The following is a 23,210-nucleotide window of genomic DNA, read 5'->3' as shown; positions in this document are numbered from 1 at the left end:
AGTTATTGAATTCCTTGATGGAATTGTGACCAAGTTTGGTGCCCCTTCAACCATTATTTCAGATAATGCAAAGTATTTTGTTGGAGCTTAGATTTTTGCATGGGTAGTGCACCATAATATCTATTTGAGCACATCCTCAAATTATTAGCCTCGGGGTAATGGCCTGGCTGAGTCCTCCAACAAGAACTTGATCAAAATCATTAAAAGGACAGTTGAGGATAACCAAAGGTGTTGGCATAAAAATTTAAGGACTGCACTATGGGCTGATAGGATAACACCTAAAAGATCAATAGGAAATTCACCATTTGTGCCGGTATATGGCAGAGAAGAAAGGCTTCCAATTTCGTTGGAATTTCCATCCCTGGAACTAGCTCATCAGCTAGAGTTGATTGAAGATGATGTCATGACAATGAGAATAGTAGAGCTGATGGAGCTAGAAGAAAAAAGAAATATAGCTATGCAAACCCTAGAGACACACCAGCAGTAGGTGAAAAGGAACTTTGACAAAAAGGCTAGGGTCAGGATCTTTAGGGAGGGAGATCTAGTTCTGAAATGGGACGTAGATAGGGAAAAACCAAGAAGACACTCAAAATTTGACACACTGTGGAGTGGTCCCTATCTGATTGAAATTTGTAAACAAGCCAATGCTTTCTAGTTAAGCAAGCTTGATGGTGAGACTCTACCCATCCCAGTCAATGGGATTTATCTTAAGCCATGTTTCTGACAAGGTTTGAGGTTCCATGTACATAGTAGTTTAGTTATGTTCTCTATTTGTTTCTTGCTTTCCAAGAAGTGCATGAGCATAGGCTATCTCTTTGTTAGATAGCCACTTTTCAAAATTTTGAAGGTTGCAAAAGGAGTTTTGGTCTCTGGTTCCAGTTGCAGAGACAAAGTTTTCTGGATTTTCCTCCTAGAGGTAGGGTTAGGGTTTCACAATGCTCAGAATCTACATGTTTTTTATGACTCTGTAACCCAATGAATGCTTCAGGCCATTGGTCATATGCGTAGCAAGCTCACATCCCCTGTGAGTCACCAAAAATGTTTCTATTTTTGCACCCTACCAAATTTGAATTTTAAATACAAACCCCACCCAACGGCTAGTTCATAGAGTTAATATTATTTTAATGCCTGAGAAACATTGAAAATTTTTTAAAATCAAACTTATGATATATTTCTGCGGGCCTGCAAGTTCCTCATCGTTGGATCAATCTGGATCAATGGTTGGTGCTATGTCACTTTTGAAAGTTGCACAATGTTTTGCATTAGCAACATAGCACCCTTCTGTTGCGTGTCAAGTGGGTCCCCTTTTCCCTAATTGTTTCTTCAGTGCTGGGTTTTTCCAGTTCTATGGTGGGCACCATGGCACTATCAAAAAATTTGGGCTTCTTGTCGTTAGTGACATAGCGCCCAAACAGAAAGTGATCATGTGGCAAGGTTTGGAAATACAGTGGGTCCCAAGTATGCCCTATTAGATATCATGATGTGATTTGTTAGACACATTGGCAGTTGGTCAGTTTTCATTGGCTAAATATGATTGTGCAGAATGTGGGTCCTGTTTCACTTGGTGGGCCACAAACGAGGGTTTTCAAACAGGTTGGTGCATGGCTAGTTTCTATTAGTCAATATACTGATAGGACAAACCCATCTTGCTCACCGCCAGATCAAGGAACATCTAAGATAGGAATTATCACGCCATTGAGAGTTGCACAATATATACCCATAGCAACATAGTGCCTCGATGATGTGTGGCATGTGGGTCCATTTTTGTCTTGTGGGCTGCAGGATGAATAGGTGGCTTGTCTTCCATGGCAGTTGTTAGACAGGTCAAAGTATGAAGCCAGATCTTATTGGCCCATCCAATTAACTAGGTACGCAATTCTACAAAAAGCTCGAACACCGTAGATGTGAATTTGATCCATGGTTGGTGTCATGTTGCTATTGTGAGTTGCACGATATATACCCATAGTGACAGAACGCCTTGAAAATGCATGGCATAGATGACTAATGGGTTCGCCCTTCTCCAAAGTGATAGTATAGCTTGTCCTCGGTGGAAGTTGTCAAATGGGTCATAGTACGGTGGCATTTTTTTCATTGGTCCATTTCGCCAACTTGATGCACAATAGTACAATTTTGTGGGTCATCATAGATCTAAAGGAAGATCCATGATAGGTGCTATCTCGCTATGAAGAACTATGAGGATGTTAATGTTAGTGACATAGTGCCCTTTCCCCATGTGGATCAGTGGGGCTGAGTGTTATAAAGCTACAAGGATGGTACCAATTCAAGCTGATTAAGATGTTAGGTTGTGCCAAGTGTGCTGACAGTGGTCTGTGGGCACAAAAGTCTTAAAGGCAAGTGCAAGAAATGGTGAGTCTTCGCAATCGCCAGATTAAGGAAGATCTATGATGGGTGCTATCTTGCTATGAGAAAGCACTCGAAATATATTCATAGTGACATAGCAGCTTGGTGACATGTGTCTTGCAAGCCCATCCAAGGTTGATAGTTAAGGGCTGGCGGTTATGTTGTAAGCTGTCGCGGTCAGGTTTTAACAAGATGGCACGGTTAGTTAGAAAAGAGTGGTCAACACAAGAAGACCTTACGAGGTGGCAGAAAGAAAGAAGGCTATTGGTCCACGTGGCTCATCTTGGTGCCAAGGATAGGTTGACTAGTCTGACCTTGCTTATTCATGAGATAGGAACAGGGAAAATTAAGAGTTTTACGCACTGATCTTCATGATCGATTCCAGCTACCAGAAGTGAATGCTGAATGAAGAGGAATACTCCACCATCTTAGTCGATACATCTACCTGATTAGGACAATTAATGGCATCATTTCTATCTTCTCATGGCATCATTTGATATAGAGGATCAGATATCATTTGCATTTGGATCTGTACCCAAATCAAATTTTCTCCATGATTGTTCCTTATAGGACTCAACGACAGTGGTTGCAGGATGATTTTGGAGGGAAAATTTCAGTTATGCCTTAACTATAAAGGTAACTTTTCTAGATTTTTTTAAGTCAACCTTTCTTTGACTTCTCACTATTGTTTCTCTATAATTCCAGTGTAAATTCCCCTATGCCACTGAATTGTATGATTCTCTACTTATCTCCTTCAGCCATTGGTATGAAAGTGCAAGGACTCTTTTCCTTTGCCATTGTTTTGTGAAAATCTATAATATGCATGACTATATCTCTGTTGGCTTGTGAATGAGATATAAGTGAACCTCTCTTTTCTTGTGTCATTCATCTTGGTTTTTTGATCTGCATGTGGTTATTAGATTAAAGCAAGTCTGGATGTGTATATCCTTAGTTTCATTCTGGTTCAATAGTGCATATATGGGTGGAGATTGGTCTGAACACTCTATTTTGGTGCATCACCTCTTTAGATTAGACTAGGTAGATTTGTTTTCATGCTCTCCTTCTCCCTTTTCCTCTCCAAGAGTAGTTAGGTGTACCCTAATAGTAAGAGAAAGTCGGCCTTCTCTGGAGACTCAACCTCATAGTTCAAGTCCCATAGGTTGGAGGTTGTTTCCATGTTTCACTAGGTTGTCCTCATACATAGGCTCTGGACAAGGGTGCAAAACTAAGTGACAACACTACCCTATTAAAGGATTTGACTACCACACCTATTAGGATGAACTAGTGGCTAATCTCTGATTTGCAACTCTAATTTGTGATAGATAAATCTTTGCTATACCTTATACTGCTTGTAACATTCTTTAATTTGCACTTCTACTCATCATATTCTCTTCACATATATATTGGATATGATAAAATGCATTAGATATATATCAATCCAAATTACAACTTACTGAAGTCAGCTACAATATCAATTTCATCATAATCCACAAAGTTGGCTCAATTATTGTAACTCAAGCTCTAAAGACAAACTCGATGATGTTCTAATATACAACAAACACTATCAATGCTCAACAATCTTTGGCAATCAATTGAACTTTAATATCAATCCATAGTGATCACTTCCAAGTAGCTTGAACTTGGTTAGCACTATGTGACTTGGTAAACTCTAAGAAACTCAGTAGTAACTAGATCACTCAGTTGACACTACATGACTTGGTCAATACTAGATCCACTTTGTTAACCATGTGAGCTTAGTAGACACTATTGGACTTTATTAACACTATTGAGCTTGGTTAACACTGTGATCTTCTTCACTTCCACTGATTCGCTTGATAGCCTCTACTACACTTTGTTTGCACTAAACTTTGTATCTGAAGGTCAATAAACACTACGTAGCTTAGAGAACACTACAAACTAACTTACGTGCTCAATAGACACTATATTCTAACTACTTATCTTAGGAACAACCGAATCACTTGGATAAAACTACAAACTAAATGATAAGCTCAGTAGCAACTATAGAGCTTAGTAGCAATGTCACCAATTGATGAAGTGTTGAGTCACTAATAGACAAATTGAACTTTATGTCAATAATTAAGATAAGTGATCTACATATGTAGGAAATTTAATGCCTTTGACCAAGATCATGCATAGTGACATGGATCGATAGGTATAAGTCAATAGACCCTATAGATAAAATTTATTATTTTTGTGTTGACTCTTTACCATCCACATCAAGTTTAGTCCTACTATGTCTCTCATTTTATGAATTGCAGGCATCACTAAATAGGTAGTTATCTGATCTATCTTTCTCGAGTGAGGAAAATGCAAGAATAGAAGACAAAAGTGAGACATCTAATAGGTCTAAAATAGGGAGATCAACTAGAGGTCAAAAAATTAGAAGAAAATCAATAAACAAATACATTTTTTCCTTGTTCAGGGAGGGTCTTTTCTTATGATAATGAGACCAAAGGTGATAGAAAGGTTCCCTTAAGGTACACACATTTTCAAAAAGAATGGGTACCCAAGGAACTACCTCCAATTAACATGATTTTTTATGTTAACAAAAGGATTACTCACATAGCTCCATCTTCATTACATGGTTTGGGCTTATTTTCCATGGAAGGCACAAAGGTCAATTTTAAGAAAGTTATTGAATTGATGGAGTATGTAGGACCTTGTTACAATTACAATAAGTGGATGTGGATTTTGTAATATATAAAAAAAAAAGTATGCATAGATATCCATTATCACCAAATTGTATACAATGCAAATAAAATGATCAAAGTAAAAGGATCACTATGTATATTGAAGAAAGGCCAAAAGCAACAAGGAATATTGCAAGATTTATAAATAGTTCTCAACTTGTGTCAACTAATAAGTGATCAAATTGTATATTTGAGGCATGTGAGGGAAATCATGTTTTTGTATGTGCGATAAAATCAATAAGTGTGGGGGAAGAGCTTTTGATAGATTAAAATTTGAATCATGTAGATACAAAAAAAATTACTATCATAGGACTAGTAAGTATAACATATTTTAAACCAATTACCTCCAATCAATTTGACTCCAATATACAATCTCCTATTTTATTTATAATTTTTTTTGGTAACTCTATTACTTTAATTTTGATGTTAATTGCTAAGAATTGCTAATCTTTTTCACATGGAAACATGGATCCACCACAAGGCATATGTGGGGATGTACCTTAGACACCTTCAACAAAGGTAAGCCTTAATTAGTGTAATTGTACTAATTATATAGAAATAAAATGTCACATTATTATGTTCTTTTCTTTATGGCTTTGGAGTTATTTTGGTATAATTTTATTGATATCGATGTCAAAACTTGATACTTATTGATAGGAAAAGAAAAAATAGCAACAGATCAAATATGATTTGAAATTGAGGCAGCATGTTTAGATGACATCGCATTTAGTGTTGACCCCAACTTCATGGCTACTTAGATGATAAATAGATATAGTAAAGAAATTCTTACCCTTGTCTTGGAACAAAACAAAACTAAGGAGATAGTGGCATTTGTAGATGAATTGATACATAGAGTTAATTATATGAAGGTAAGCAGTAATTAATCTTAAGTAATAATAAAATTTCAATAGATGTTTATATTTTATGCTATCTTATGGATTGTGATCTAAAATATGATGTGTTCTTAAAGGAATTTTTGACACCTGTGAACATAGTCAACATGGTAAGGGTTGTAGTGCATAGCCTTCATGTAAATAACCCTTAAACCTTTAACCATTCATTTAAAATTTGCATGCATTATTGACTCAACTTATATTTAGGATGCATCTAGTACCCCATTTTATCTTTATCCATTACAAATGTCTTTGCTAAAAATGTATTCTTTAGCTCATGATGAAGTGTGGACGCCTCCTTCAATCACCACTCTGATATTGTTGACTGCAATGTCAACAACAAGGAGCTTATAGACATCTTCATCTATACCAATTACAATTGGTAAAACCTTGTTTTGTTATATTTTGTTACACTAGTACATTTGCACTTGTTTTTCTACCAAAATTTTTGACCAAAGATATGATTCCTTCTTTTTTTTTTTTTTTCATTCCTGTGTTGGTCGAAAATAAAAATTGTATGCCCAATTTGGTCAAAATTTTGACCAACTATGTTTTCCTAAGTTAAATTTTGACCAACTCAATGTTATAACCAAAAAAAATGTTTCATTGATTTTCTGAGTAAAATAGAAAAATTTCATTCATTTGTGGGTAATAAAGGTAAGAGCATGGGGAAGCAATTAAATTTGTATTCATTCATATGTTGGGTGGGCTTTTCTATTTTGGCTTTGTGCAAATCCAACTGCATACACTAAGTCTAGGCATGGTTTTAGGTTCTTCAACTTCTCTAGAGATTCTCTTGAAAATTGCACACAATTTTCCTGTGTATTGACCACCAACCTACATCTTAAGTAGAAATTTGAACCTTCCTACCCTACTATTATATTCTATGGGGCAAGACCTAGAAGTTGTGCCCTTGGTGGGTTCACTAATTTAAACCTTGTCCAAGGAATGGGAAAGGCCCAGAACTAGGAACCAAATTGCCAAGCAAGATGGAACAACCTTAGAGGGAAGGAAGGTAGGTGATTGATCCATCTTCTTCAATACTCTTCCCATATAATTTTAGGGGTTGATGCCAGATACTTCTATAGTAGTTTAGGAGTTCTTAGATAAGATAGAGTTGGGGCTTTTCTCATTTTGGCTTTGTGCAAATCTGGCTACATATGTTGAGTTTGGACTTCTATTCTTATGTTATTTAAGGGGCCACAAAATGCTAAATTTCATTGGGATATATGTTAATGAGAAGTGCAATTTTCATCTGTGCTACATTACATTAAGGGGCCACAAAACAATAAAGAAAAATTAAAAGACAAGGATGGAGTCAGTAATTGTTGGCATTACAACAATACACAAGAGGATACAAATTTTTATGTTGCCAAGTTAGAATTTATTTCAAAATATAATGGTATCCACCATCAAATAGAAATGGGGATCTAATTTACTTGCAAATGGAGTCAAGCAAGAGCAACAATTGGCCATGGAGGAAGAAGTCCACTCCAACAAACACCCACATTGCAAAAGCTTCCCAAAAGAAGGTAAGTTTCTTCATCCAAATTGATGCACTTGTTGCTTCTCATGCTGATATATTTTCATTTTTGTAATAGGGGATGGAGACAAGAACACCCAACAGCATTCCAAATTATGGGAGATGGTCCCAAAATAGTTTATCTGAGACCCTTCTTACCGATAACAACAGTCTCTTTCAACAACAGCATGCCTAGATTGCTAAAGAATCTATTTCAAGTTCATTTCTTCATTTTCCTATACATGAATGTGTTTGTGTAATTAATGGAACAAGCATCTTGATGATGGAAGAGTCTTATATATGTGTATGGAGGCATCATCTCCATCAATAATTTTAACCCCCTCAAAAGACAATTTAGATTTGTAGGAGTCAAGAGTTAAACACTTCTCTACTCACACTATTGTAAACCTCTTTAACCATAATTTGGAAGGAAACCATCACATTTATATTATCCATAGCTATGAACTCATGCTTACATATTATGCATGGTTTTAGGTTGTTTGACTTCTCTTCCTATGTTGTTTTCTTGTATGCCCTTGTTTTGAGTGTTGAGATTTTTTTTCCTTGTTGTTTCAATGAGAAAATTTAGAGAATGATTTAGGATCTTAAAAACACTTTAGATAGCTCTAGTTTCTTTTCTATAAGAATTGTTAAATACTTCTACTTAGTATTTTTTTCTTCTTCTTTTTGGGGGGCGAGGGGGGGACTTTATGTCATCTCCAAGTTCATTTTGCTATCAAAAGTTGTGGTAGATATAATTGAAAAATGTGGATGCAAAGAAGGCACATTAACTATTTGACATAATGCCTTTGAAATAGCATTTCATGGAACATGGTCAATAAAACATTAACACAAGATGATTTTGTGAAAAGATACCTCAAATAGATTATAGATTTGCATCAAGAAAACATGGAGAAGATTTTAGATCTAGATATTCTCTTGCAAATTGCATAGAAATTGTTTGATATGCCATCAAAATAAATTACTACCTCTTTATATGTCATGCTTACATATTATGCACAGTGATGATTTGTTGGAAGCAACTTTGAGAATGAATATATGTGAGTGCCTATTCAATGTCATGAGGATCCACTTTCAAAACACATTTTCTTGTTATTGAGGTAGAAGGAATCAAGCTTGGATGATGCAATAAAAACTAGAGAATGTTTCTCTGAAACATTTTATGGCTTCTAACCTCCTCCATTATCCATAGCTATGAGCTCATTCTTCTAGCATTGACACCAGTAGTTTAGGGTGAGCAATATCCCTACTAGTATGTTCAACGTCATTTTATTCATTGGAGAATCTTTGTTCATTTTTCCTATGTTTGTAGGTTTTCATTGTCTCTTCAATTAGAAGAAAAATGATTTAGATTAATTTGTTCATTTATTTGATTCATCTCTTACTATTAATTTTGATGGGGACACAACCCAAGCACAGAATGGACACAACAGGAAAGGGAAAATTTTATTAACTTTTTAAATAAGCTAATACATTTAGTACAGAGAAAATAGACTTCAAAACATGCCCTATGGGCTTATAATAGTATAAATCTAGAGATAATTTCTCCTTTTAGTACCTCCTCTCAAACTCCACTCTGAACTGCCATTTACAATGCCAAAAATGTTCTTAAATAGACCTTGGAGGGTTAAGAATTAGCAATACATTCTAGAAAGTGCTAGTAGGCATCCACCAACCAAATAATAGGCTCTAGAAGTTGCATTAGAAGTTGGCACAAAATTAGAAGAATCCAGAAATGGTAACTGAACTTTTGGGAAGCATAACTTTTGAACCGTAGCTCCGATTGACAAACTGTTTACATTTTTGAAAAGCTCTCAAAGCGCTCTATAGCCCTATGGACCAGCTTCACTCATCCCAAATTTTTTGGCCCTATTAAAGGTCATTTAATGCCCCTAAACTAACTTTGAAGCATTCTTAGGAGGTCTCCAAAAACCAAAAAATTGCAATAACTTTCAAACCGTGGGGCCTTTCAACCTGATTCTTTTTCTAGAATGCTCTAAATTACAATTACAATATTTTGACCAATTTACACCTTCTAGTTCACCAAAATGATGGCTCAATTACATACTCCTATTTTTTTTGACATTTACACATATCCCAAGGTGTTCAAATACTCTATCCGAGAACACTAATAGTGGAACTATGAGAGTTGGAACCTTTATTTGACCCAAATGGGTATCCAAAAATGAAAACACATGAAATAGAAACTAAGTCTAAGTACATTTTTTTGGTTCACACAGGATTGCCCTTATACCTCTGGATGCTCCTGCAGCAGACACCCAGGGTAGATTGAAAAGTGACCCTGTCACTTTATGAATGGTAGAGGAAATCCCAAATGGGAAAACTCAGCTGTTGATATCCAAGTTGAGTCCTTGATCGGCTGTCCTTACCACTTGACCAAATACTCTTCATACTACCTATTTATGGTACTCCTACCCACATGATGATCTAGAATGTCTTCTATCTCCTCCTTCTTAGAAGCAAGAATTGGACATGGCTCTAACATCGGCTCCTCATTTGCACCATCATCATGATACTCTGTTAAGTCTACAATGTTGAAAATAGGAGAAATGTGAATACCATCTAGCAACTCCACCTCATATACATTTCCTAAGTCATGTTTCTTCAAAATTTTGCAAGGGCCAAATTTCTTCATTTTCAACTTGTTGTAAGTACTGGATGGAAATCTTTCTTTCTGTAAGTGTACCATGACTAGATCCCCTACTTGGAATTCCTTTTGTCTTCTTCTTTGATCAACCCTAGCTTTATACTCTTGATTCATCTTGTTAATGTGTGCTTGGACCTCCCCATGTAGATGCTTGATATGTTCATCAAATTTGTTAGCTTCAGCACTTGTCCTCTCCCCTTGCTCTATCTTCCTCAACTCTGGTGCAGTCCTTGGGCTACTTCCATATACAATTTGGAATGGTGATTTTCCAGTACTCCTATTTATAGAGTTATTGTAAGAAAACTTTGCTTGTGGTATAATCAAATATGATCCCTTGGGCTTATCCACAACTAAACATCTCAGTAAATTGCCCAAACTTTTGTTTACTACTTTTGTTTGGTCGTCAATCTGCGGGTGATGTGTGGAACTGAATTTCAAGTCTGTTTTCAACTTCTTCCACAATGTTCTCCAGAAATAGCCCATAAATTTAGTGTCTTTGTCAGAAACTATACTCCTTGGGAGACCATGTAGTCTTACCACCTCTCTAAAAAACAAGTCTGCAATATGGACAACATCATGAGTTTTGTGGCATGGAATGAAATGTGCCATTTTGGAGAACCTATCAAGCACCACACATACTGAGTCATTACCCCTTTGTGTCCTGGGAAATCCAAGAACAAAATCCATACTTATGTCCTCCCATGGCTTTGATGGAACAGGAAATGGCTGATATAGTCTAGTACTATGACTAAATCCCTTGGCAACTTGACAAATCTGACAACTCTATACAAACTTCTTCACATCCTGTGAAATCTGAGGCCAAAAATAATGTTCTCTAAGAATGGAAATGGTGTTATCTCAACCAAAATGTCCTACCATATCTCCATTGTGCTTCTCCTTAATCATATTTTCCCACATGGAACTCCTTGGAATGCATAATTGATTGCCCTTGAATAACATACCATCCTAAATCAGATAGTCTAACCACTTAGTTTTGTCTACAGCAACAGGCTCTTTACAAGCTTTCCATGCTTCAGCAAAATTAGGATCCTTAGGGTAGAGATTCTTAAGTTCATCAAACCCAGCTACTTCAACATGCATTATTGTAAGCAACAATTGTCTCCTACTTAGTGCATCTGCAACCCTGTTAGATTTTCCACTTCTATGCTTCAACACAAATGTATAGCTCCGCAAGAACTCTACCCACTTCATATGCCTTTGATTCAATTTACCTTGGCTATTTAAGTACTGTAATTCCTGATGATCAGTATACAAAAAAAATTCCTTTGGAAATAAATAATGCCTCCATTTCTTTAAGGCTTGAACTATTGCATAGAACTCTTGATCATAAACAAAATACTTCTTTTTCGTATCATTCAAATTTTCACTAAAATATGCAATAGGCTTACCTTCTTGGCTTAATACAACCCCAATAGCACTGCCACTAGCATCAAAATCCACCTGGAACACCTTTCTAAAATCTAGAAGTGCCAACACAGGTTGTTCTGTCACCTTCTTCTTCAGCAATTCAAAACTTCTCGCAGCTTCCGCAATCCATTTGAACTCTTTTCTATCCCCTCTTATTGTGTCAGTTAGGGGTGCACATATGCCACTGAAATTCTTAATGAACTTCCTGTAAAAACTAACCAGACCATCAAATAATCTTACCTCAGTAGCAAACCTTGGAGTAGGCCATTCCAAGATGGCTTTTACCTTCTCTGGATCCATTTTGAGACCTTCAGGTGATATAACAAACCCCAAGTAGACTAACTCCCTTTTTACAAAGATACACTTCTTCAAATTAATTAACAGTTTCTCTTCCCTTAACCTTTCAAGGACGCTACAAATATGCAATAAATGTTCTTCCAAAGTCTTGCTGAAAATGAAAATATCATCCAAATAGACAATAACAAATTTTCCCAAGAACTTCTTAAGTACCTCATTCATAAGCTGCATGAAGGTGCTTGGGGTGTTCGTCAATCCAAAAGGCATGACTAGCCACTCATAAAGACCCTCATTGGTCTTGAAGGCTATTTTCCACTCATCTCCTTCTTGAATCCATATCTGGTGATAACCACTCTTGAGATCTATCTTTGTAAAGTACTGAGCTCCACTCAAGCAGTCCATAAGATCATCCATTCTTGGCAAAGGAAATCGATACTTGATGGTTATCCTATTTATAGCTCAAGAGTCTGTACACATCCTCCACTCTCCATCCTTCTTTGGTGCCAGTACTGCAGGTACTGCACATGGACTTGAGCTCTCCCGAATCAAGCCCTTCCTCAATAGCTCTTGAACCTATCTATTTAGCTCCTCAATTTTAGTAGGAGTCATCCTATGAGCAGCCTTGTTAAGAAAACCAGCTCTTGGGATTAAATCTATCTGATGACTAATTTTCCTTATCGGTGGAAATCCTTCTGGAACATTATCAAAAATGATATCTCCAAACTCACCTAGTAAATCTAAAACTTCAAGTGGTATTTCACTACTACCTTCTTTATCTTTCCTAGGAATCAAAGCATAGCACATACACTGATGTTTCATGCCATCTAAAAACTTCCTTCCATCAACAAGACAAATCCTAGCACTGCTAAATAGCTTTTCAACTTCCTTTTTTATGGGCTTCAGTTTGTGGCAAACTCCATCCTTTGTTACAGAGTATGTATTTGCATGATCATCATGTACTGCATGCCTATCAAACTGCCATGGTCTTCCCAACAATAGATGGAAAACATCCATTGGAATAACATCACAAAGAACTTCATCATGGTAACTCCCAATTTTGAATTTCACTAAACATTGTTCACTTACCAGGACCTTATGATCATCTTTCACCCAAGAAATCCTATAGGGCTCGGGGTGTTTCTCCCTCTTGAGCTTCAGCTTAGAGACCATCTCCTCTGACACCAAGTTATCAGTGCTACCACCACCAATGATCACATCACAACATTTATCCTCACACTTGCACCTGGTATAGAATAGACTCCTCCTTTGTCCTAGTTCAATCTCACTACTTAGTAGGGCCCTTTCATCTACCAAAGTCTCTCCTCTTTTTGCATCTTTTGAATGTGATGATTGTGCATCCTCATCCACATGAGCAACCCTAGCTTGACCCTTACCTCTCCTATCTGTCCTTCCTTATCGTTGAGGGCATTCAAAGGCACGATGACCTTCTTCATTGCAATGGAAACAAGTACCACGAAAGCCTCCTCTTTCTTTTCCATGTCATCTACCTCTTCCTCTCTTATTTCCAAAGTCTTGATCTTGGGAGCAGTTGAAACCCTCATTCCTTTGGTTCCTACTAGTACCCACATCTTCATTTTTCTTTTGGGTTTCATTTCAGCCTCCAGATGACCTACCACTACCCCTTCCTCCTTGACCACACCCTCTTTGTCTCCCTTCAAACCTTTTATTTAGCTTCTCTTCAACTCGTAGGGAAAACTAGTATGCCTCTTCAACACTGGTCATTCTTGCCAAACTTAATTCCTCCTGGATGCTAGGTCACAACCCATTGATATAACAAGAAACCTTCTCCTTGTTTTCTTCTACATGCCCTGCTCTAATCAGAAGTCGATAAAACTCCTCTATATATTCTTGGACTAATTTTCCTACTTGCTTTAACCCATGCATCTTCTTAAATAAATCAAGCTTTTAGTCAACAGGAATGAATTGCTTCTTCAATTTGTCCACCATACGATCCCACCTTGTGATCTTCTCCTTTCCTCTTCTATTTCTTTCCAATTGAACCTCTTGCCACCAGATTTTGGCATGGCCTTTTAGTTTGGCCTTTGCAAACTTAACCCTATCTGGATCCCTGATATCCTCATACTCAAAGTACTCTTCTAGTTCATTGATTTAGTCGATCAACTCATCTGGTTTTAGATTTCCTAAAAATACACCCACATCAATTGTAGGTCTTTTCCCAAACTTATTAATGGCCCTAAAAAGCCTTTCCTCTGCCTGATTTAGAACTTCCCCGTCAAATTCCCCTTTTGGTCCAATTTCTTCTTCTTCATTGTCATCCTCACTTTTTTCACCTACAGCAACATTTGTTCCTCTACGGAGCTCCTCTTGTGATGCTTGGACCTGCCTTTGGAGGGCTCTAACCTCCTCAAGATTAATAGCTTCGTCCCTTCCACCACGCTCTCTTTGTGGAGGCATCTTCTTAACTCAAACCCACAACCACACAATCCTGGTGCAAACTACCTCATAGTCGGTGCTTTGTCTACACACTCAGGAAAACCAACTCTGATACCACTTGATGGTGACACAACAGGAAAGGGAAAATTTTATGAACTTTGTAAATAAGCTAATACATTTAGTACTGAGAAAATAGACTTCAAAACATGCCCTATGGGCTTACAATAGTATAAATTTGGAGATAATTTATCCTTTCAGTACCTCCTTGCAAACTCCACTCTAAACTGCCTTTTACAATGCCAAAAATGTTCTTAAATAGACCTTGGAGGGTTAAGGATTAGGAATACATTCTAGAAAGTGCTAGTAGGCATCCACCGACCAAATAGAAGGCTCTAGAAGTTGCATTAGAAGTTGGCACAAAATTAGAAGAATCCAGAAATGGTAATCAAACTTTTGGGAGGCATAACTTTTGAATTGTAGCTCTGATTGATGAACCTAACTTTGAAGCATTCTGAGGAGGTCTCCAAAAATTGAAAAATTGCAATAACTTTCAAACCGTGGGGCCTTTCGACCTGATTCTTTTTCTGGAATGCTCTAAATTAAAATTACAATATTTTGACGAATTTACACCTTCTAGTTCACCAAAATGATGGCTCAATTACATACTCCTTTTTTTGGCATTTACACGTATCCCAAGGTGTTCAAATACTATATCCTAAAACACTGATAGTGGAACTGTGAGGGTTGGAACCTTTATTTGACCCAAATGGGTATCCAGAAATGAAAACACATGAAACAAAAACTAAGTCTAAGTACATTTTTTTGGTTGACACAGAATTTCCCCTATACCTCTGGATGCTTCTGCATCAAATTTTTGTGGGAGTTTCAAATAGATAGATCTATGTCTAATGTGAATCACGGATTTAGCCAAAGTGTTTAATTTAAATTATGGATTTTATTGTACTAGTTTCCTCTTTATTTCGGTCATGGGATACTTGCAAGAAGTTGGCTATGAAATTTATTCTCTAAATAATTCATCTCCATCTTCCTCTACATATTACTATTGAAATAGTAGGGGAAATTTTGATTTCATAGTTAAAATTTCATCACTTTTCATAAACCAACTTGAATACCCAAATCTTGTTATAATCATCACGCTAATTCTCTTGCCCACTCTAGGGTTCCATATAATCACATACGTTTGATCAATTTATTAAAACTATGAAGCAGATTTGTCACTATTACTCAATGGTTATGCACATTTAATTTTAATGGGCATTAGTTCAAGTTCCATAGCCTCACGTCTCTTGCCAATATTCCTTGAATCCAAAAAATGGTGGAACAAATTCCTAAGATTTTTCTACCAAATTCATTTAGCAAAATACAATATGAGACTTATGTTTCTACTCAAGTGTACAATTTATCATTCGGTGCCCATTAATCTAAATTCCCCAACATCCATTCTCTTGAAAAATACACCATAAGCCTACACTAATGTTTGACCAAGTTCTTAAAAATAAAAAATTCCATACAATTATTGAAAAGTGAAAAAAGTAAAAGGTTGAAAATAAAATGCAGTGGACATGTAGACATGTCTTCTATCCAGTAAGAATTTAGTCATCTTTTTGATCTATTTTAATCACTTCCCCAGTGAAATAATCATGAATGTTATCATTAACATATTGCATAATAATTTCTAATAGAAGGCACTGATAAACCAATAGGTTTAGAACTAAATTTGAATTATGAGTTTGTATTTTCCTTGGAATAAGTAGTAGCAAACATCCACTTCAGCCTTTGACATTCCTTTTGAGACAAAATTATCATATCTTTGGAACATCAACATTCTCTCCTCCTTGAGGCTCATTTGTAAATCTAAGGCCAAAGACATCAGTCACAAAGTAGAATGTTTTTCTAGGAGCTAGAATGATCAATATAGTCAGCCACTCAAACAACAAAGAAGCATTTAGCAACCTCATAGAGATCCCAATAGGTTGGTTGAGAGGATAGAGTTGTATCATCCAGCTAGGTATTGTTCCAAAAATGAATTATCTATCCATCACCAACCCGCAATTTTAAGCCTTGCTAAAACACATCCTACAATCAAGGATATTATTCCATATCTTGGACCCACTACAGAGCCCTTGCATATTAAGGAAGTGATGGAACCTTTCCTTATTTAGGTATTTTACAAACACGATGTCACACCAAGTGAGTTTTTACTTGTTAAGATTTCATTCAATCTTTTGCAAGAAGGACTTTGTTGAGAGATTTTATTGATGCCTAGTCCTTCCATTATCTTTAGCTGGTAACAAAGTCTCAATTGACCACTGCCATCCTCTTCTTTTCCTCTGTTTTTTATCAAAGGAAATTTCTTTGAATTCTTTCAAGCTTTTCAACCAAAGAATTGAAGATTCAAAAGAGAAAGAAAGTAAATAGAGATCCCTTGCAGACAGGTCTTTAGGAGCTATAGTTTACTAGCATTACTAAGAAGTTTGCCTCTCCACCCAGCCAACATACATTATGTTCTCTCAAGAATGGAGCTCCAAAAAGAGTTGGAGACCTCTTTTATTGTGTATGGCAACTTAAGATAAGTATAAAGGAGATTTGTACATTGGTAGCCAATAATATTCCTAATTTTATTCTGGAGACTATTAAACGATTGTTTCATAGGACAACAAGGGGCAGGGTGGAAGCAAGACATAACCTAAGGAGTTTATTCTCATTTATCATCTACAAGAAGTTTCTCTTGAAATCTTCTACCAGCAACAGGTGTGGGGATAGGAGATTCAACCTATCTGATAACTCTATGACATCACTAGAAAAGCTTGTGGAAACCATTGACCATTGACCAAGAAAATAACAAATGATGGTCACACATTCCTTGATTAGGGTAATCACTTTCTTTTCAAAGCCAAACCTTTCTATAGCTTTGAAAAGAAAGTCACATTTGACATCATTGTGAGCTTTGGAGATGTCTAGTTTTAATGACATCCTTGACTACCTACATTTCTCCATAGAGTGGAAAACTTCATCGGTAGTAATGGTTGTTGAGGATTTTCCTCCAAGGGATAAAACCTTTTTTGGTTACAATTAATGAGGTTTTCCAGTATGGATTTAATCTAGTTAACCAAGACTTTAGAAAAAAAGTTGTAAACCATATTACAAAGGCTTATCAGCCTTAAGTCATGAAGAGAGAGGCTTCCAAATCTTAGGAATTAAAGTAATGAACAAGTAATTTAATTCTTAAAGAATTTTTTATGTTCTAAAGAAACCATAAAATCCATTTATGTTTTAATAAAACCTTTTCTTTTTTTTAAGGTTAGTTGCATTGTTCATTCATGAAATCATTCCTTTACTTCCTCTCAAAATTCATATTGGAGGAATTGATGCATCCATCATATTAGTACTTTTAATTTAGTTTGAATCATAGTTCTTAGGTTCTAACTAGAGTACTTAGCAAGCCCAAAATGTACTTGGCAAAAACTTTACAACTTAAGCCATGAGGAAGGGTTGGCAGATATTAAAGAAGCTCGATGATATGGGGGGTGCAAAGAGAAAATACATGGTTTTATAGCAAAACCTAAGTGTGAAAATATGTTTTAACCAATTTTTTACTTGTATCAATTGTTTTTACCTCTATTTTTTTTACATTTGTAATTTGTGAGTTAAACTTGTAAAAGCTCATAGAGCAAAAAGAGTAGAGATTACTCAACAACTTGGTGAGCACTCTTAGAGTTTGTAATCTATGGTTTGGATTTTAAATTGATTTTCTAACTTTAGAGTTTACAGAAGTTCTTATTCCACTACCAAGCTGCAAAATATCTTGTTCACAATTGATATGTTAAAATTTAGGTGCAAAACTCTTAAATATGCATCTTTAAGGCTGCTACAGTTGTTGTATCACAAGTTATTGACCTTTTTTTTAACCTACATATTCATAGAGGATACAAAATTTGATTGTCATACCAAGTAAAAAAACCCTTTAACAAATTGAAAATCATGCTGGCAAAGAAACTTGCTTTGGCTCATCCCAACTAGAAAAGGTTCCATAATTATGTTGATGCATCACTTTGTAGTTGGATGTACACAAGCTTAGATGGAAAATTTGGATTAGTATAACTTTCTAGTAGGGTTTCAACAACAAAAGAAAATTATCATACTGCCATATAGTGAAAAGTATCAATTTTTAGGTACAAAATTTTATCATTTATTTTTGGAAAAATTCTTTTGTATTATTCTATCATTGTTGTATTTTCTCAATAAGCTAGTAACATGGTCAAATGTCTAGGTGGTTGTTACTCTTACAAGAATTCACATTCTATTGTTGTATTTGGGAATTGTTGAGTCCATGTAATAATTGATTAGTTGTTAAGAGTAAAAAACAAGTGAACTAATGAAATGAGTTGGAGCTAATTATCTAATTTCAAGATTACTTCAAATTGGGAAACTGCCTAAATAGTATGACCATATAGGGTATATGTATGTACATTCATATTTTCCCTCATTACCATTGAATAACAGAAATCAAATCATAATAAAGTGTATCATTTTTGCTGACCAATGGATTCCATTATATTGGGAGATCAAGTTTAAAAAGATGTTTCCGATAAGAAGTAGAGGGTTTGTGAAGATAATCCATCAAGGTGAAGCATGATTGCATGCTTATCATGAGACCACAACTAGGAAATTTGTGCTTGTTGGTTTAAGGGGACCAGCAATCCACCAAGATAATTTTGAATTGGCAAAAGTTTGTAATTATTTTCATAGAATAGTAGAATGGAGAGAATCAATTTGTAGATGTTACAATTACTAGAGCTTGTATGCTTGAATCAATTTTTACATTGCTTAAACTAATACCATCTTCTTTTTGCTTCCTACTTTGAATCTTCAAAAGTTGCAAGTTACTACAAGATCTCTGGATGTTTCCAACCACTATCATGGGTCATTCACCATTTGATGGCATTAGAAGTTGCTTGATAGTTTTCTTTTCTTGCACAATTTATTTCCTAATCCTTCAAAATGACTTTGATTTGTCCAGGATGGTGATATTTGGACTTTCAATGTAGGGTCTTTGAATGGGCCTCTTCCAAAGACAGTACATGTCAATTATGAGGGTTTTGTAGAAGGTTAGCATTTCTTCCTCTAATAGATTTTAGTTGGTAAGTGGAATTCTAGGAAATTATGTTAGATGATTGTCATCCTATTTGCTTAATGCATGACTAGAAAAATGAGACCTTAAGGAACAACTTTTGATTCTGAATTAAAATATGAGATACTTTCCGGAATGCATGTTTAATAGTAGAAGATGCATTTAGAAGTATATTGAATAATTCTTAAATTCTAAAGTTAAATATGGTGTGAAATACATGTTTCTTACTTAAAAGTAAGCTTATAAATATTCTATAAAGTACTTTTCTTTTGTTACAGCTATGTAATCTACATATTTGCTAACGGAAATATAGATGGAGTAACTGAGAGGGGGGTGAATCAGTTACCACAAAATAAATCCATAGATCCCTTAAATGTTTGATAAAACTTATTAATGTTGTCACTCGGTAAACATGTTGTAACTTAGTAAATGTAGTGTATGTTATACTTTAACAGATCTTAAACATTCATAGTGATTCACATGCAAGCATGAAAGAAATAACATGAACACATGAGACACTAGATTTAATGTGGAAACCCAATATAGAAAAAATCACCAAGTAACTAGCTACTAATTTTTACTCTTCTAAAGTAAGCCTTGTTAGGAGCCAACCTAGCTAAAGTTTACAAGACACACTGTTAGGTGTGACCTTGTTAGAGGATTTAATAACCCTATTAGGAGTGGCCTTATAAGAGGTTTTTAGAATAATTCAATGGAATTGTCACCTTGTTAGAGGATTTACAACTGGCTATTAAACCAACTCTGCTAAGAGATTTTGGAATCACTACGACAATGGTAAGAAAGTGACAATGAAATGACCTGAATGAGATGCAACTGAATTTGCTAATTATAGATCTCTATTCTACATCACACTAGATCCTTCTTGATCAAATATAACTTTTTTGCTCCTCGAGGATATCTGACCATCATTCAAATTCACTCACACTTTCTTCTTCAGACAATCAATACACTTTCATACTCGCTTATACACTAGGATCTCAACTTGACCTTTTATTTATACCATTTAGATTATAGTCGGCTAAATTACAACTTACAATTACCAATAATCATTATCATAGTCAGCTAGAATCAATACTTTAAATAATTAAACTTCATTTCTCAAATCAAAAAACTTTATTGGTTGACCCTGCTCGGTAAACACTGATCCTGAAGTGATTTCCTGTGTTAACCAATAGAAGCTTGGTTAACACTGCAAACTTACAAAATCCTTTGGAAACCTAGTGAACTCGATGAACACTGAATTCTAACCAATTTTCCTTCGTTAACCATGAGAGCTCAGTTAACACTCCTTTCTACCACAATTTCCTTCGACACTCGAGTGAGCTTGGTAGACACTGTCTATGCAGAGTATTTTCTAGGAATGCTTAGTAGCAAAGGAAAATTGCCTTGCTAACCAAGTGAGCTTGGTAAGAACTATCTGATAACTAATATGACATTTGTGTAACATCAAAGATAACACACAATTAGACAATTGAATCCAACAATCTCCCTCTTTGGCATTGATGGCAACACAACATATCATAGCACAATGAAATTTGAAAACAAGTCTTTCTCTGATAAAAAAAAATTATTCTTAGATTTTATGCCACAAACTTCTCTAATGTAGTAATCTCCCTCTATGAAGGAATTACATAGCTTTTTTCTCAAATAGTAAACTCTCCCTCAAACAAATTTCAAAAAGATGTGACAGTAAATTCTCCCTCTTTGACAACATATGCCAAAGACAACACATACCAAATGAGTATCAATGTACCTTAAGTATTGGTTCATATATAATGTTCCCTTGATTATGTTGCATCAACTAATAGATCTTCAACTTGGTTCCTATTGATGCATCACTAAAACTTTATTTTAGTAAGCTTCAAATTGGTAATCACCCCTAACTTACCTCTTGGATACAAGAATGCATCCTTAGGTAATGGCTTGGTGAATATGTCTACAATTTTTTCTTTTGTATGGACATATTCTAATTTGATTTCTTTATACTACACCAATTCTCTGACAAAGTGATATTTTATAGCAATGTGTTTGGTTTTGGAATGCATCACTAGATTCTTTGATATGGTAATTGCACTTGTATTATCACAAAACATAACAACTAGTTCTTTGATCTCAACCTTCATGCCTTCCAACAACTATTTAAACCAAACAATATTTGAACAATTTATTGCTACTGCAACATATTCTGCTTCAATTGTAGATTGGGATGTGCAAATTTATTTTTTTTTTCTTGTCCAAGATACCAACCTTTTTCCAAGAAAGAATGCTCCACCACTTGTACTTTTTATGTCATCAATGTTTCTTGTCTAATCAACATCAATAAACACTTTTAAGTCTAGATTTCCTCCAAGTTCAGACCATAAGCCATAATCTTCAGTACCTTTCAAGTATCTCAAGATTCTTTTCATTGCCATCATATGATTTTTTTTGAGTTTTGCCAAAAATCTTGCCACTATACCAACTACAAGAGCAATATCAAGCCTTGTATGAACTACATACTATATTTTTCCAATCATTGATCTATATAAGGTCTAGTCTACCTCTTTTGAATCATCATCTTTGGTAAGCTTTAGTCCAGTACACATGGGGGTTCCAACTAGTTTTGAATCTTCCATACCAAACTTGTTGAGTATCTCCTTGATATACTTAGACTGAGTGATGTAGATACCATTCTTTCTCTCTTGAATTTGAAGACCAACAAAGAACTTAATCTCACAAAACATAGACATTTCAAATTCTTTGTTGATTTTCTCTAAAAATTCTTTGCATAGATCATCATTCCCTATGAATAAAGTATCATCCACAAATATTTCTACCAAAACAATCTTGGTATTTGTCCTTCCTTGATGTACAAACTACTATTATCATTAGTTTTCTAGAAACCAATCTAAATAAGGTAGTTATGCAATCTCTCATACCATATTCTAGGAGCTTGTTTTAGACCATACAATGCTTTGTGTAATTTGTAGACCATGTCCTTTTTGTCTGGATCAACAAAACCTTCAGGTTGTTCAATGTAGACTTCATCATTAAGAACACCATTGAGAAATACATATTTAACATCCATCTGATATACCTTAAATCTTTTATGTGCTACATATGCAAGTAAGGTCTTGACACCTTCCAATCTTGCAACAGGATCAAAAGTTTCACCATAATCAATATCTTCTTTTTGAGAGTAGCCTTTACATACCAATCTAGCTTTGTTTCTTGATACCTTACGATCTTTATTCAACTTATTCTTGAATACCCATTTTTTTCCAATCACATTTTTATCTTTAGGCCTAGGTACAAGAGTCCAAGTTTTGTTCTTTTCTATTTTCTCTATCTCTTCATTCATAGCCTCAATCCAACTTTCATTTTCTAATGCATCTTTTACATTTTTAGGCTCAAAATCAGCAAGTAAACATGTACCTTTTAGCTTACTTCTTGTCATAGCACCTTCTGATTTATCTCCAATAATCTCATTTGGTGTATGATGCCTTCTAACATACTTGGCCAATACATTTTCCTTTCCTTTTGAATGAATTGCATTGTCATCCTCTTGAACTTCAACTTCAGGTTTTGGTTGCTCTGACTTGGTGGGTATTGGCTTGGTAGCTTCAGAATGTGACTCGGGTCCCTATGACTCAGTTTAAACTTCTTGCAACTCGATGACTGAGGAAGACTCGGGAGTAGAAGTCTCTTTATTGATAGATGTGTTTGGCAATATATCAAGTTC

At 35.4% G+C, this 23,210-nt stretch overlaps 1 pseudogene; it reads left to right on the top strand.

Moving 5' to 3' along the window:
• The window catches only part of LOC149559827 (uncharacterized), a 45,301-nt pseudogene that overhangs the window by 14,335 nt on the left and 7,756 nt on the right, over positions 1–23,210 (top strand).

The sequence above is a fragment of the Cupressus sempervirens genome, chromosome 4 (genome assembly GCF_028749045.1).
Source record: "Cupressus sempervirens isolate cs-2001-9-10 chromosome 4, ASM2874904v1, whole genome shotgun sequence".
In the NCBI taxonomy this organism is placed as follows: domain Eukaryota; kingdom Viridiplantae; phylum Streptophyta; class Pinopsida; order Cupressales; family Cupressaceae; genus Cupressus; species Cupressus sempervirens.
This window is presented reverse-complemented; position numbering and strand designations above follow the sequence as displayed.